This window comes from Geotrypetes seraphini, chromosome 4 (genome assembly GCF_902459505.1).
Source record: "Geotrypetes seraphini chromosome 4, aGeoSer1.1, whole genome shotgun sequence".
Lineage (NCBI taxonomy): Eukaryota > Metazoa > Chordata > Amphibia > Gymnophiona > Dermophiidae > Geotrypetes > Geotrypetes seraphini.
In genome coordinates this window covers 92,039,672-92,056,182 of record NC_047087.1, presented here as the reverse complement: position 1 = coordinate 92,056,182, position 16,511 = coordinate 92,039,672, and positions in this window count along the sequence as shown.

Here is a 16,511-nt window from a genome sequence, read left to right as displayed (position 1 = left end):
CCTCGAGGGCCGCAATCCAGTCGGGTTTTCAGGATTTCCCCAATGAATATACATGAGATCTATTAGCATACAATGAAAGCAGTGCATGCAAATAGATCTCATGCATATTCATTGGGGAAATCCTGAAAACCCGAATGGATTGCGGCCCTCGAGGAAGGACTTTGACACCCCTGCTCTATGTGAACTGATAAACCACCATTAGTCATGATCAGATTGGATAAGGTCATAAGAACATAAGCAATGCCTCTGCTGGGTCAGACCTGAGGTCCATCATGCCCAGCAGTCCGCTCACGCGGCGGCCCAACAGGTCCAGGACCTGTGCAGAAATCCTCTATTTATACCCCTCTATCCTCTTTTCCAGCAGGAAACCGTCCAATCCTTTCTTAAATCCCAGTACCGTACTCTGCCCTATTACATTCTCTGGAAGCGCATTCCAGGTGTCCACCACACGTTGGGTAAAGAAGAACTTCCTAGCATTTGTTTTGAATCTGTCCCCTTTCAACTTTTCCAGATGCCCTCTTGTTCTTTTATTTTTTGAAAGTGTGAAGAATCTGTCCCTCTCTACTCTCTCTATGCCCTTCATGATCTTATAAGTCTCTATCATATCCCCTCTAAGTCTCCTCTTCTCCAGGGAAAAGAGACCCAGTTTCTCCAATCTCTCAGCATATGGAAGGTTTTCCATCCCTTTTATCAGACGTGTCGCTCTCCTCTGAACCCTCTCGAGTATCGCCATATCCTTCTTAAGGTACGGCGACCAATATTGGACGCAGTATTCCAGATGTGGGCGCACCATCGCCCGATACAACGGCAGAATAACTTCTCTCGTCCTGGTTGTAATACCCTTCTTGATTATACCCAGCATTCTATTCGCTCTCTTAGCGGCCGCTGCGCACTGTGCCGTCGGCTTCATTGTCATGTCCACCATTACCCCTAAGTCCCTTTCCTGGGTACTCTCATTCAATAACATCCCTCCCATCGTATAGTTGTACCTCAGGTTTCTGCTTCCCACATGCAGTACTTTACATTTCTCAACGTTGAACTTCATCTGCCATCTCGTCGCCCATTCCCCTAGTTTATTCAGGTCCCTTTGTAATTCTTCGCAGTCCTCTTTAGTCCGAGCTCCACTGAATAGTTTGGTGTCGTCTGCAAATTTTATTATCTCACACGTCGTCCCTATTTCTAGATCATTTATGAATATATTAAATAGTAGTGGCCCGAGCACCGAGCCCTGCGGAACACCACTTGTGACCCTCTTCCAGTCCGAGTAGTGGCCCTTCACCCCTACCCTCTGTTTCCTACCCGCCAACCAGTTTCTGATCCATCTATGCACATCTCCGTCCACCCCATGGTTCTTCAGTTTCCGGAGTAGACGCTCGTGAGGCACCTTGTCAAAGGCTTTTTGGAAATCTAGGTATACGATGTCTATGGGGTCTCCTTTATCCGTCCGTTTGTTGATTCCTTCGAAGAAGTGCAATAAGTTAGTTAAGCACGATCTCCCCCTGCAGAAACCATGTTGGCTTGGTATCAGAAGTTCATTTCTTTCCAAATGTTCATCGATGTTTTCTTTTATCAGCGCTTCTGCCATTTTCCCCGGAACCGAGGTCAGACTCACAGGTCTGTAGTTTCCCGGGTCACCTCTTGATCCCTTTTTGAAGATGGGCGTGACGTTGGCTATCTTCCAATCCTCTGGTATCACACCTGTTTTCAGGGATAGGTTGCAAACTTGCTGCAGTAGTTCTGCTATCTCCTCCTTTAATTCCTTCAGAACCCTTGGATGGATTCCGTCTGGACCCGGGGATTTGTCAGTTTTTAGTTTTTCTATCTGCCTGCGCACATCTTCAAGGCTCACTTCCATGGATGTTAATTTTTCTGCTTCATTTCCATTGAAGAATTGCTCAGGTTCCGGTAAGTTGGTTGTGTCTTCGTTCGTAAATACAGACGAAAAGAACATGTTAAGTCTTTCTGCGACTTCTTTCTCCTCCTTCACTACCCCCTTCCTGTCTCCATCATCCAGCGGTCCCACCTCCTCCCTAGCTGGCTGTTTCTCTTTAACATATCTGAAGAATGGTTTGAAATTTCGTGCCTCCCTGGCTAGCTTCTCTTCATACTCTTTTTTGGCTTTTCGAACCACTCGGTGACATTCTTTTTGATACTTCCTATGCTCCATCCAGTTCCCCTCAGTTTTGTCCTTTTTCCATTTCCTGAATGAATTTTTCTTATTGCCTATCGCTTCCTTCACTATTTTAGTCAGCCATACCGGGTCTTTTGTTCGACTCTTTTTGCTCCCCTTTCTGAATCTGGGTATGTACAAATTTTGCGCCTCGCTCACCGTGTCCCTGAAAAAAAGCCAGGCATGTTCTACCGTTTGCCATTTCTTGGAAGTGTTCCTAAGTTTCTTCCTTACCATTTCCCTCATTGCTTCATAGTTTCCTTTCCTGAAGTTGAAAGTTTTTGCTATGGTTCTCTTTCCTTTCGGTATTCCTACTTCAACTTTGAACTTGATCATATTATGATCGCTGTTTCCCAACGGTCCCATTACTTCCACTTCCTTTGCAGGGCCCATTAACCCATTTAGGATTAGATCCAGAGTGGCATTTCCTCTCGTCGGTTCTCTAACAAGCTGCTCCATGAAACAATCTTGTGTAGCCTCCAGAAATTCTGTCTCTCTAGCGCATCTGGAGCTTCCAAGTTTCCAGTCTATCCCGGGGTAGTTGAAGTCTCCCATAATAACTGTGTAACCACTTTTGCATTCTCGCTTCATCTCGGTTTCCATTTCTCTGTCGATATCTCCGGTTTGCCCGGGTGGACGATAGTATAGGCCCATCTTTATTTCATGTCCTTTCCTATCCGGTATTTTAATCCATAGCGATTCCAGCTTGTTGGTCATCTCCACTGTGTCCATTCTTGTCGATTGTATGCTTTCTTTTATGTATAGGGCTATTCCACCTCCTTTCTGTCCTGACCTGTCCTGGCGATAGAGCTTGTACCCCGGCAGTGCTGTATCCCATTTGCTTTCCTCATTCCACCATGTTTCAGAGATTCCAATGATGTCTATGTCCTCTGCATTGGCCAAAGCCTCTAGTTCCCCCATTTTGTTGCTTAGGCTCCTTGCATTAGTATATATGCAATTTAGGTCCTGGCATTTTCTTGTCTTCACTACCTTTCCCTGTGCTTCGATCCTTGGTGTCTTCTCTTTTGCTGCACTCTTTCTAACCTCCTCTTCTAGGTTAGTCGACTCCTGTAATTTATCCCTTGCTTCTTCCCAGCCTTTTTTCCCCTTAGTATCTTCATGGGATACCTTCTTCCGAATCGTCGACTCTAGGTCGACTGTCGGCTTTCCCCTTCCTTTTAGTTTAAAGCCTGTTCTATTCCTCTCATGACGTTGCTTGCTAGAAGTCTTGTTCCCGCTGTGCTCAGGTGCAGTCCATCTCTCCTGTAGAGCTTGTTCTTGCCCCAGAACGTTGTCCAGTTCCTCACGAAGTGGAAACCTTCTTCCTCACACCATTTCCTCATCCAAGCATTTATTGATTGTAGTTCCTCCTGCCTTTTCACATCTGCCCTCGGTACCGGTAGGATCTCTGAGAATGCTATCTTCTGGGTCCTCATCTTCAGCTTCCTTCCCAGAATCTTGAACTGTTCTATCAGCGTGCCTCTTCTGTAGTCTCTCCTGCTGACATCATTCGTCCCGATGTGGATCATTACTGCGGTCTCTTCCGTCTCTGCTCCATCCAGGATCATCCCAATTTTGTCCACGATGTCCTTGGTTCTCGCTCCTGGGAGGCAGGTCACCAGTCAATCCTCTCTCCCTCCTGCTATGTGGCTGTCCACATGCCTCAGGATCGAGTCTCCCACTAGGATCGCTGACTTTCCCTTCTTCAGTTTTCGCTTCGGTCTCAGGTCAATGTCCTCGGTGTGCTTCTCTCTCTCTTCTGGGCATCGACTAGCCAATTTCTCCCCCTCTTGTGGTATTCCTCCGTGGCTGTCTTCTTTGAGGTCATCTGCTTCTTGCTCCCCCTTCCATATTGGTGTAACTTCATCCTTCATCTGGAGTTCGTTCTCTGCCACCCTCCTCCTGTATGCTTCCTCAATGAATTCCTCGAGCTCCCTGACTTCCTTCTCAATGTGTCTCTCACTCCTGAAGTCTTCAAATGCCTTGATAGGGTCCTCTGTGGTGTAAAGTCCTTCTAGCTCCAGTATCTTGTCCTCAAGTCGCTTGACTTCTTTCTTCAAGCTTTTCAGCTCCTGACACCGACTGCATACATAAGACTGTCTCCCCGAGGGGAGGTAGTCATACATATGACAGTCTGTGCAGAACACTGGAAAGCTCATCTTCTGGTTTCCCTCTGCTTCCATCGTCGTTCCTACTTTTAAGATAACAGTTAAGATTATGTGCTCTTTCTGGGACAATAAAAAGCAAACACCTTGTACTAAATGTTTTCCAGAGAAATGAAAATGGTAAAACTAGAGGGCATGAACTGAGGTTGTGGGATGCAGACTTAGGAGTAAGGTTAGGAAATTCTTTTTCACGGAGAGGGTGGTAGATGCCTGGAGAGTGACAGAATTCATCACCATCCTTGTCCCTGTGGATAACCACGGGAACAACAATGGAGTTGTGAGGATAAGATGTCAAATAATCAGCCACAGGTATATTGTTCTGGAGTTACTTTATTGATGAATATGCTATGAACTTTTTTTAGCATATTCATCAATAAAGTGACTCCAGAACAATATACCCGTGGCTGATTACTTGACATCTTATCCTCACGACTCCATTGTTGTGTGTGCTCTCCTTATCGTTGAGGCCTTCCTTTGGCTTCTTCTTCAGTGATAACCGCAGGAAACCATCTCCTATTATTCTGTAGCGTCTATCTCAGCCTCAGTCCTTCTATACCAGCATCTTCAATGCAAGGCTTGAGGGTCAGTGGTTGTGCCCATTCATACTCCGATTCTTCCCTCTCTCCTTAAAAAATGGCATGGGGATGGTTTCCCGCTGTTATTTGTGGGGACGGGAACAGTGATGAATTCTGTCACCGTGCCATTCTCTACCTGGAATGCCCTCCCGAGGGAGGTGGTGGAGATGAAAACAGGGACAGAATTCAAAAAAGCGTGAGATAGAACATAGAACATAGTATAGAAAGTGACGGCAGAAAAAGGCCGAGGCCCATCGAGTCTGCACACACCACTGACCCACCCCCCTATTTAATCGCTCTCTGATGTCCTTTCCCTCGTAGAGATCCGACATGAGCATCCCATCTGTTCTTAAAATCCGGCACGCTGCTGGCCTCGATCACCTGCACTGGGAGCTTATTCCAGCTGTCAACCACTCTTTCGGTGAAGAAGTATTTCCTGGTGTCGCCATGAAACTTCCCGCCCTTTATTTTCAGCGGGTGTCCTCTTGTGGCGGAGGATCCTTTAAGAAGGAAAATATCATCTTCTACCTCGATACGACCAGTGACATACTTAAACGTCTCAATCATGTCTCCTCTCTCCCTACGTTCTTCGAGAGAGTATAGCTGCAATTCGTTCAGCCTTTCTTCGTATGATAGATCTTTAAGCCCCGAGACCATCCTGGTGGCCATTCGCTGTACCGACTAGACTCTCAGCACATCTTTACGGTAATGTGGCCTCCAGAATTGTACGCAGTATTCCAGATGAGGCCTCACCATGGTTCTGTACAAGTGCATTAGGACAGAGGATCTCTAATTAGAAATGCATGATATAAAACCAACTAAGGCCAGTACTGGGCAATCCTGCACAGTCTGTGTCACATATATTGTATGGTGATTTGGTTTAGGATGAGCTGGGGAAGGTTTTGATAGGATGGTTAAGACAGGCTGGAGTAGGCTTCAGTGGCAACTCCAAGAGTGGGAACCTAATGGTCTATTGCCCAGAAATATTAAAGAAAAGACTATTGAGCAGACTAGATGAACCGTTCAGATCTTTATCTGCTGTCATTTTACTATGTACAGTGCTGCATATACCTGATAACGCTATAGAAATTATAAATAATAGCAGTTGTATTACTAGTACAGTGCAGAAACCTGGCCACTGAAAAGATCCGACAGACTAGACAGTTCTGATTCACGCAACTTAGAAAGAATCCTACTTGTCAATTGCCAAGATAATTAAAACCAACGTGACAAGAGAGACAAATAAACAGCCACCAGTTAGTAAGATACTACACTTCTCCCTCCATATTCACAGTGAAAGGGGATTAAGAGACCTGCGAATAACTTTTTCATATGTTATTCGTGGTTTTCTATTTTAAAAAACCCTCGTGAATATGGTGAAACCACGAATAACAAAAAACACAACATTCACAATTTCATTTGAAAACATTTTTTCCCCTCTTGGGAGCACTTCTTGCACTTTATAGCCATGGTGGAAGACCTGGCCTGTTCCTGAAGGAGAGACAATACACGGTGAAGCTGTGCAAGCTGGGAATCTGCGATTTCCTCTGGGAATCAGCGATTTTCTCTGTAAACGCTGTGCATGCTGGGAATCAGCGATTTTCTCTGTGCACACTGGGAATCAGTGCTTGGAAAAATGCGCCAAAATTTTTCTCTGCAACCATGGATGACATAATTCAGAGGGAGGAGCCAAAAATCTAAAAACCGTGAATAATCAAAATCGCGAGTGCAGAAACCGCAAATACGGAGGGAGAAGTTTACAGCATCCATGGCCTACATGATTTTGGCCCGAACAAGGCAAGCCATGAACTGGGGAAAAAAAGAAAAGGTAAATGAGATCCTGGAAGGCCGAGATGTAATGTCAAACTGTTGAAAAGGAACTCACCGAGCTGAATATCAGTTTGGAATAGCCTTCTTTTTTCGATTCAAAGTAATCTTTCACTTAAATTTTTCAAGTCAGACTTTAAAACACGGCTAATCCATCAAGCTTACAAGAGCTAATTTTATTGGTGTGCCCATTGTCTCCTCGAGCTCTCAGTGCCATTTTGAATTCCCTTCGAATTGCCTTATCAGGAGGCGTCGCAATGCCCCCTCTCCCCCTTTTTTTTTCTTCTTTCTCTTTCTCCTTTTTTCTTCCTTGTGGTTGAGGGTGAGAGCTGGGGGGATGGGGCATCATCTGTTGTAATAGTATATGATGTCTGGGGTCCAGGGTTCATTTGGGTGGGTTACTGCTGGAGAGCTTGTTCTGGTTTGTGCATTGGGGGGGGGATTAAGAGTACCACCGTCTCATGCCATTTGTTTCTTTGGATTCTATGTTGTAGGCTTTCCTTCCGTGGGTAGGGGGAAGTATTCACTGGGTTCTGGGGGTTAGAGGGATTGTTGGGGGGGAGGGGTTGCTCTTTTTGTGGATGCTGTATATTCTTTGTTGTTTGTTTGCTGTCGCTTAATAAAAAATTGTTTCAATTATTGGTATGCCCTTGGCCATTTGATTTCGAGTCCAACAGCCTCACCCTTCTGTGCCTTCCCTATAATCCTTTTTCCCTCTGTCCCTCTTTACCTTTTCCCTGTGTACTGTGTGGTTGTATTACTATCCTATTTTTAATTGAAGTTCCTTGGATTTTAAATTGTACACAGTTCTGCTCTGCTAGCCAGCTAAAGCCGTATAGAACGTTTTAAATAAACTATAAACTTTAAGTAGTTGATAAAACACAAGACTGACAAGCATGGAAGATGTGTTTGTCTGCCTTATGCCCTGATTAGCTCAAGAAAGCACAATAATAGCATTTTTTGAAAGAATTTCATCACAAGTGGTTACTAGAACATTTCAGATTCAGGCAAGGCAAAGCAAAGCATTTCTTAGTTACAAACTCCTTAGGAGGTGCTACTCTTATAGCATGAAAAAAAAAGCTAGTTCCTGTCTTGAATGTAAGTTTGGACTCAGCTATCTTTTAAGGACAGGAGACCCTACAATGAGTTAAAAAAAAAAAAAAAAAAAAAGTAGAAAAGAGACTACTGGGTCCAAAGCAATGCTCAGACAACAAAGGAAGAAAAAATTATTTTTTTTGGAATTTGTTCATCCTAATATGTCAGTTTTGGGAAATGTATATCACTGATCGCTTGCATTTCAGTTTCTCTTTATACATCATTATGTGTTATTATGATAGGATTTCTATGTATGTAAGTCTGGAATGTGTTTGCTTTCTGCAGGATTTGTTTATTAAAGCTCCAAAGGGGTGCCCCCCCCCCCATCCCCTTTACCTTAGGAGAGATGGTACTATAGAGAGCCCATCTTAATTTTTTGGTTCATAGTCGAAAACGCTTAGGACAATTGAGCACTGACAATACAGAGCAGACAATCGCATGCAGGACATCAGCACGCCGGACTTAAACTTAATTTTAAAGTGCTCCAAATGAGGGTTTGGGGAGGGAACCCCCGCAGTTAAGTTAGTACTGCTTGTGCTGCCATTGGGTGGGGGTGTCGGGGGGAACCCCTCATTATAGAGGGAAGAGGAGTTTTTCCCTTTTTTAGGGAGAAACGTCAATTTCATCTGTAATGTGGGGGGTTCCCCCCACACACCCAATAGCAACGGCAACAGTACTAACTTAAGTGGGGGGGTTCCCCCACATACACCCCCTCGGAGCACTTTAAAATTAAGTTTAAGTCCGGCGCGCTGATGTCCTGCGCGCGATTGTCTGCTTCATATTGTCTGCTTTGATTGTCTCACGCACTTTTAGACCGTCACCAATTTTTCTGCCTGGGACCCATTCAGTCCTTGCTATGCCACTGCTTACTTCATTCTTAGTTTATTTTTATTATATTTTAAGGACTTATTATTCGCCTGAAATCCCTAAAACGATTACAAAAATGTATATATAACAAGAGAATAATAAATTTAAAAAAAAACCCAAACAAATAATAAATAGTACAATTAAAACAAATGTAATGTTACATGTCATGCTTAACAAAGCCCAATATCATTAATAAGAATCAAAGAGTCTGTCAAGATGGGCAGCCTTACCTAACTACGATATTACCATCAGAAGCCTGGGTATACAGCTATGTTTTCAATTGTCTCTTGAGCACAGTCATGTCTGAAGACGGCTTAAGATCAGCGGAAAGTTGGTTCCATTTGTAGGGATCAGCATTAGAAAAGTGCAGTACTTTGTCTCCAGAAAAGGTGCCTCAGCCAGATTTCGATTCAATAAAATTCTTGGGCAGCATTTTCACTAACTTCTTTGTTTCCAAGCAGACTTTTCTTCTATTCAAGGGTCCCTCTGACCTTCAGTCAATGGCTCAGATGGTTCCAATCTCCCCGTCTCCCTTTATCTTTGCAGTTTTATAGGTACTTAACCTCACAGAATCTGGTATTTATTCAATTTGTTTTCTATCCCGTTGTCCCCAAAGAGCTTAGAATGGGTTACAGGCAGTGGCGTACCTAGGGTATGTGGCACCCGGGGCCCATCATTTTTTGACACCCCCCCCCCCCCCCCCATGTAAAAATTTTTTTTTTTTTTTTTTTTTTGCAATAACCATGAAACGGAATAAATGGTCAGAATAGAAACAGGCAGTGAAAATTTTCTTTTATTGAACCTCATATATGTAACCATTATTCCAAACATAACATAACATAAATTATGTCTAAATTGTCATGACATTAGAAGTACATATGGAGTAGTTGCAGGTGATGTTGGGACAGTTCTGATTGTGTTAGTTCGGTTTTATGTGTTTTTTGAATAGAAGGGTTTTTATTTCTTTTTGAAGGTTTTGCAGTCTGTGGTTGATATCAATTGGTTGTAGAGTTGGGGGTCGAGTGTTGCAGCTCGAATGGCTAGGAGGTTGTCGAACAGTTTTTTTCTTTTGACGTTTTTGGTTGGAGGGTGTGTGAATGGTGCACAAGTTCTCCTATGTCTGTTTGAAGTGGATTGAATTATTTAGCTGAAGAAATTAGTTACCCCCCCATTCCACACACATTAATTCTCTTCCATTTTTGTTCCCATTATAAAAAACACTGATAAGTTCCCAGAAAAAAAATACATTAAAATAAGAAGTGAAAACAAAGGCCCCTACAGATGAGAACATAACATAAGAATAGCCTAACTGGGTCAGACCAATGGTCCATCATGCCCAGTAGCCCATTCTCATGGTAGCCAATCCAGGACACTAATACCTGGTCAAAACCCAAAGAGTAGCAACATTCCATGCTACCGATCCAGGGCAAGCAGACACTTCCCCCATGTCTTAATAACAGATTATGGACTTTTCCTCCAGGAATTTGTCCAAATCTTTCTTAAAACCAGCTACACTATCTGCTTTTACCATAACTTCTGGCCACTTCATTTTTAAGTTTAGATCTTTCCTTTCAAACAGAGACCTTGCTAGATGTCAAATACAGCACAAGGTAACTTCACATGGACTTAGCTGTGCAGGAAATGTGAATCTCCTCATACACCCACCATATAGTGCAAAAATGTGCAAAGGTCTGTTTTTTTCTTTCAATCACTACATAGCCTAATGCCACACAAGCAGCGCTGTTACAAACATATTCTGTAGGTAAATGCTAAGGATAACAAAGTTTCCTTCCTTGGACCAGAAGGAGATAAACCACTGGAAGAGATCCCAAAACAACACCCAAAGACCCACTCAGTGTGTGAATCAGTTGAGTGGAGTGGACTAACTGGGGGGTGGAAATGGGCCCGGAGTTTGCTCAGCAGAATTTCCCAGACCACCTCTTCCTCTCAACACATTGACACGCTGCCACCATCACCACTAGGAACAGCTCACTGGGTAGGCCAGCTATGCTATAAACTTTATAAAACACATTATTATATTTTCTTATAAAGCACATATTTTAACTGACCTCTCTGACATCCTCAGCCTTTCCATTCACAAAAATAGAAGGAAGAAAAGTTCCCATTTCCTGCTGTCTCATGTCCCCGGCCTATACAATATTTTTTTTCTGCAGACCCTTCAAAAGTCTGACCAAATCCTCGTTTCACTTGCATTATAAAGTACTGAGGATGCCATCTCTCCCCAATCCCAGGTCCTAAAGTCTAAGACAGTAGCGCAAACTAATGCTGCCAGATACAGGAAAAAAAAATTTTGATTCGATTCAGCCCTATTGAATTGGTTTTTCAATTCGATTTTCCTGCCCAGTTGGGTGATTTTTTTCAAAACTCCTGGTGGGTTTTATAGCTTTTTCACCCCCTTTGGCTTCTCCTAACCACACTGGCGCTGTGGTGTAAATAAAATAAAGAAACAAAAAGGACTTTTCCTCTTTCTGTTAAATCCTAGCTCATGTTTGCAGTCCAACACCAGCTCTGGCAGGATACACATTTCAAATCTGACATGTTATAATCACAAAACAGAAAATAAAATTAATTTTTCTACCTTTTGTTGTCTGGTTATATTTCAAATCTTGTTGGTCGAAGGCTCTGGTTTTCTTCTGATAACTTGCTTGCCAGGGTCTCCTTCTTTCTGCATGCTAACCATCCATCTGCCAACTCTGTCCTCCCTTTCCATTTCCCTTCCCTTCCCAGGAAGTCTGGTATCTTTCCTTTTTTTCATCTCCCTCCACAGATCCACCTTTTCTTAAATACCCTTTCATCCGGCATCTCTCCCTCCTTCCCCACCATCCCAGAGTCCACCATCTCTCCCTTTCTTTTCCTAATTACCCTCCTATCCAGTATCTCTATCCCTCCTCCACACCATCCCTTGTGTCCAATTTCTCTCCCTTTCTGTTCCTTCCCTCCCTAAATCCCATGGTCCATCATCTCTCTCCCTCTCCTCTATTTTCAGACCCATTATTTCTTCCCCCCCCAAAGTTTGGCATATGCATGTCTATTTGAACACCCCCTTCCCTCCGTGTACTTGTAAATCATGGTCCCCCCCAAAGGCCTGTCCCCCCTTAAAGGTCTGCCTGTCCCACCTTGAAGGCCTGCACCCCCCTTGAAGGCCTGTCCCTTCCCCTTGTAGGCCTGTCCCCCCCTTGAAGGCCTGCCTGCCTGTCCCCCCCTTGAAGGTCTGCACCCCCCGAAGGCCTGCACCCCCCCGAAGGCCTGTCCCCCACTTGAAGGCCTGTCCCACCCACTTGTAGCTTCTCCCCCCCCCCCCCTTGTAGGCCGGTCCCCCCTTGAAGGCCTGCCTGCCTGCCTTTCCCCCCCTTGAAGGCCTGCACCCCCTTGAAGGACTGCACCCCCCCCGAAGGCCTGCACTCCCTTGAAGGTCTGCACCCCCCCGAAGGCCTGTCCCCCCCTTGAAGGCCTGTCCCCCCCTTGAAGGCCTGTCCCACCCCCTTGTAGGCCTGTCCCCCCCTTGTAGGCCTGTCCCCCCTTTAAGGCCTGCCTGCCTGCCTTTCCCCCCCTTGAAGGCCTGTCTCCCCCTTGAAGGCCTGCACCCCCCTTGAAGGCCTGCACCCCTCCTTGAAGGCCTGTCCCCCCCTTGTAGGCCTGTCCCCCCCCCTTGTAGGCCTGTCCCCCCCTTGAAGGCCTGCCTGCCTTTCCCCCCTTGAAGGCCTCTTCCCCCCCTTGAAGGTCTGCACCCCCCCAAAGGCCTACACCCCCCCCCCGAAGGCCTGCACCCCCCTGAAGGCCTGCCTGCCCCCCTTGAAGGCCTGCACCCCTTGAAGGTCTGCACCCCCCCCCCGAAGGCCTGTCCCCCCTTGAAGGCCTGCCTGCCTGCCTGCCTGTCACCCCCTCCCCCTTGAAAATTTACATGTACAGCATAGATTTTTGTGTGTGAACTTTAGGCCCCTTGGTTTTCTAAGAATATAAATAAGGAAACTCTTTAGTTTCTGGGTTTTTGCTTTTTTAAATCTGTGAAATACAGAGGCACTAAGATGGCTTCTCCAGGGCAGACCTTGCATAGCTGACTTTCTCTGTTCCTCTATGTGCAGCAGACGGGAAGATCAGAAAACCAGATCTCCTCCTCCCGTACGCTCCTCTAGTACTGCACCAACTTCCTCTCCGACGTCAGAGGCATCGCTTGCCTGCCCGCCCGCCCCACCCTGAAGGCCTGATGCCCCGACCCACCCCGAAGGACCGATCGCCCCCCTGGCCTCCCCGCACCACCTATGAAGCAGCCGCAGCAGGATCGCGAAGTCAGCGTCAGTGATCCCTGCGCTGCTTCCTGCGCCACGATCCCGCCCCTCCTCTGACGTCAGAGGAGGGGCGGGATCGCGGCGCAGGAAGCAGCGCAGGGATGCTGACGCTGACTTCGCGATCCTGCTGCGGGCTGCTTCACAGGTGGTGCAGGAAGGTCAGTGGGGCGAGCGGTCCTTCGGGGGTGGCGGGGGACTGAACGGCAAGGCCGGGAACACCCCCTTAGGGCTGGCACCCGGGGCGGCCCGCCCCCCCCGCCCCCCCTAGGTACGCCACTGGATACAGGTTATACATACATAATTTCAGTACAAGATTACAATACAAATTTTTATCCTAATTTGGCACATAGTAGGGGCCTGATATTAATATACTGTACATAATATACAGTTTACCAGTTACAATTTGAGATAGGTATCCTTACAGTGCAAGGTTTTCAGTACAAGTTTTATCCTAATTTGACACACAGATGTTAGATGTGTCATAGTTACAGTGCAAGATTTTACAATACAAGTTTTTATTGCATGACACGTGGATGTGCATAATCGAAAGGAACGTCTAAGTCCGTTTTCGTCCAAGTAGCAAGTCGTCCAAAGTAAAAAACAGCTTTGGACACATTTTCAAAAAATACGTCCAAATTTTTTTGGGGTTCGAAAATCATCTAAGTAATCAACCTGCCGATCTGATACGTCCTGACAATCTGATCGTCCATCTTTATACTACATTTTTGTCCAATTTTTCGTCCAAGTCAAAAACATCTAGAACAAGCCCTGTTGGACGTGGGAGGGGTCTGCAAAGTGATAGATTGAACCCCCAGATATGGCACCTAAATAGTGGGGTACCTTACAGGGCACTTCTGTGAACTTCACAAAAAGGGTGCCATGTCTTCTCCTCACTACAGCTCCCTTATAGGTCATGGTGAGCCCCCCAAACCACCTCCAGAATCCCCTAGACCCACTTATCTACCACCCCAATAGCCCTTATGGCTTTAGGAGCCACTTATATGCCAGTACAAAAGGGTTTTGGGGGTGTATAGGGGAGTGCACATGTTTAAGCAGTGATTACAGGGGCTTATGGTCCTCCTCTCCATGGATCCCTAACCCACCCCCAAGATGGCTTAAGATGCCTCTGTGCTGGATGACTAGGCTTTCCTATACCAGGCTGCCAGGTGATGATGGAGACTGAATTTTAAAAGTGTGATTACAATTTTTATGGGGTTGGGAGGTCGGTGATCACTGGGGTAGTGTGTGGGGGTCTGTATTATGTGTTTGCAGTGCTTATCTGGTCACTTTAGGTGGGATTTTGTGACTTAGACCATGTTTTAAATGTTCCGTTGATCCTGTGCTGTATAACTTTCGGTTATACATGTTGTATGACTAAGTCTAAGCCGGCCCACATCCTGCCCAACTCCCACCCTCGACACTCCTCCTGAAATGCCCCATTTAGCTATGGTCGTTCAGCGGCACTGTGAAGGCCTATGTCATTTTTAAATACATCCAAAACCTGGTTTTATTATCAGCACTTGGACGTTTTTGACTGATGATTGTCCAAGTGCCGACTTAGACTGGTTTTTGGATGTTTTTCTCTTTCGATTACGAGTCTTATACTGTTTCTGGTACCAATATACATTTCTTTGTAGTCCATTGGTCAAGGACAGGGGTTTAGGTGAAGAAGTATGTTTTTATTGCTTTTATAAAGCTGAGGGGTCCTTCAAGGGATCTGATCTGTGAGGCCAGTCGATTTCAGTAACTCGGTATGAAGTGGGAGTAGAACCGTTAGTTGGCAGTTTGCATTTGAAGGGCATGACCAGGGGGTGTTTTGCGGCGTATTTCATCCCAGGAGTGGAGAAAGCTTAGCTGCCATGTAGCCCGGCGCCATGTCAATTATGGATTTGAATGCTAGCATCAAGCCCTTAAAGACACAATGTTTGGCTATGGGTAATCAGTGAGCCGATGCTAGAGCCTGGGAGACAGGATCATGCCCACTGAGGTTTTTTAGAAGCCTGATTGCCATGTTATGAACATACTGGAGACGTCATACATTCTTCGCCATGAGACTGTTGAATAGCATATTGCAGTAATCCATGTGGGAGAATAATAAGACATAGAGTAGTTGGGCGAAGTCAGACTCTGAAAAATAGTTCCTTATTTTTCACAATTGTCACAGGTAATAAAATGAGGTTGATACCACCTGAGAGATATATTCGGAAAGCGGCAGATTGCAATCAAGGAGTATTCTTAGGCTGCACACTTAAGTCTTTTGCAGTTAGAGTAGTCGAGTCCTAGTGCACCAAGGGACAGGCGAGGACACAGTGTTCTTTGCGGAGTTCCATCTTAGAGGCATTTAGTTGTAATTTGTTGGCGAACATCTAGTTTTTGATTTCCAAGAGACAGGTTAGGAGTTTCACAATCTGGGCATCATGGGCTTCTCTTAGCGGTAGGTACAGTTGGATGTCATCCGCAAAGGAGTGAATCTGTATTTGATGTTTATGGGCTATGTCTAAGACAGGTCTAACATAGAGGTTGAATAATAGAGGGGATAGCAGAGCCCCCTGTGGAACACCATATTTGATCAGTTTCAGTTTTGATAGCACGTCATTGAGCAAAACACTTTGGAATCTGTTACTCAGGAAAGAGGAGAACCATCGTAGCGCAATGTCTCGAATTCCGATTTCAGAAAGCTGCTCAATGAGGAAAGGATGGTCAATAGCCTGGGAGCTTGGAGCACGACGCTGCTGCTTTGAGCGCATCAGTTTATGCAGAGATCCTTTGTTTTAATCCACAAGTTCAATTTTAGGACCAGTAGGGACCCATAAAGAAGACAATTGTGTCGAAACATGGACCGTGTAGGATCCATATGTTTCTAAAGGTTCTGGCCCTAGATATTTTTATGTGGATTAATTGTTTGCCCTAATAAAGCCATCAACTTGGACATAGTTTCTCCACAAGATTTTTGGTTCCAATAGTGTCGAAGGCCACGCTGAGATCTAGCAGCACCAGAAGGACATCATTACCCTTGTTCATTAGTTTTCAGCAGTTATCAATGATGTCAAAAAGAATGGTTTCAGTATTGTGGAATTTCCTGAATCCTGATTGGAAGTCAGATAGGGCGCATTGATCATTGATGAAGGAGTGTAATTGGGCTAACACTGTTTTTTCCAGGATCTTGGAGACAAAGGGTAGGTACTCTTGTCCCTGATAAGAATTCATTCTACTTTTTATGCAGCAGGAATTTGGGATCCCAATCCTCTTCTACTGGGAGTCAACTTTCTTGTTATTTTGCCTTGAGAACCGAGTGATTTCTCAGAACACAATCCCACAAGGCTCTATGTATTCTATGGGGTGTAAGTATGACACTTGCTACCAAGAGGCAGAAAATAGGCAAAGACACTTTCCCTTCAAAACTGGGCTCTTAAATAGACTAAGAAATCCCTCTAAGTCCTCATCTGGAAAAAGAACATCCCAACTGCATGCACAGCTAAAAAAATTCCTATTCCATTCCTGCCCA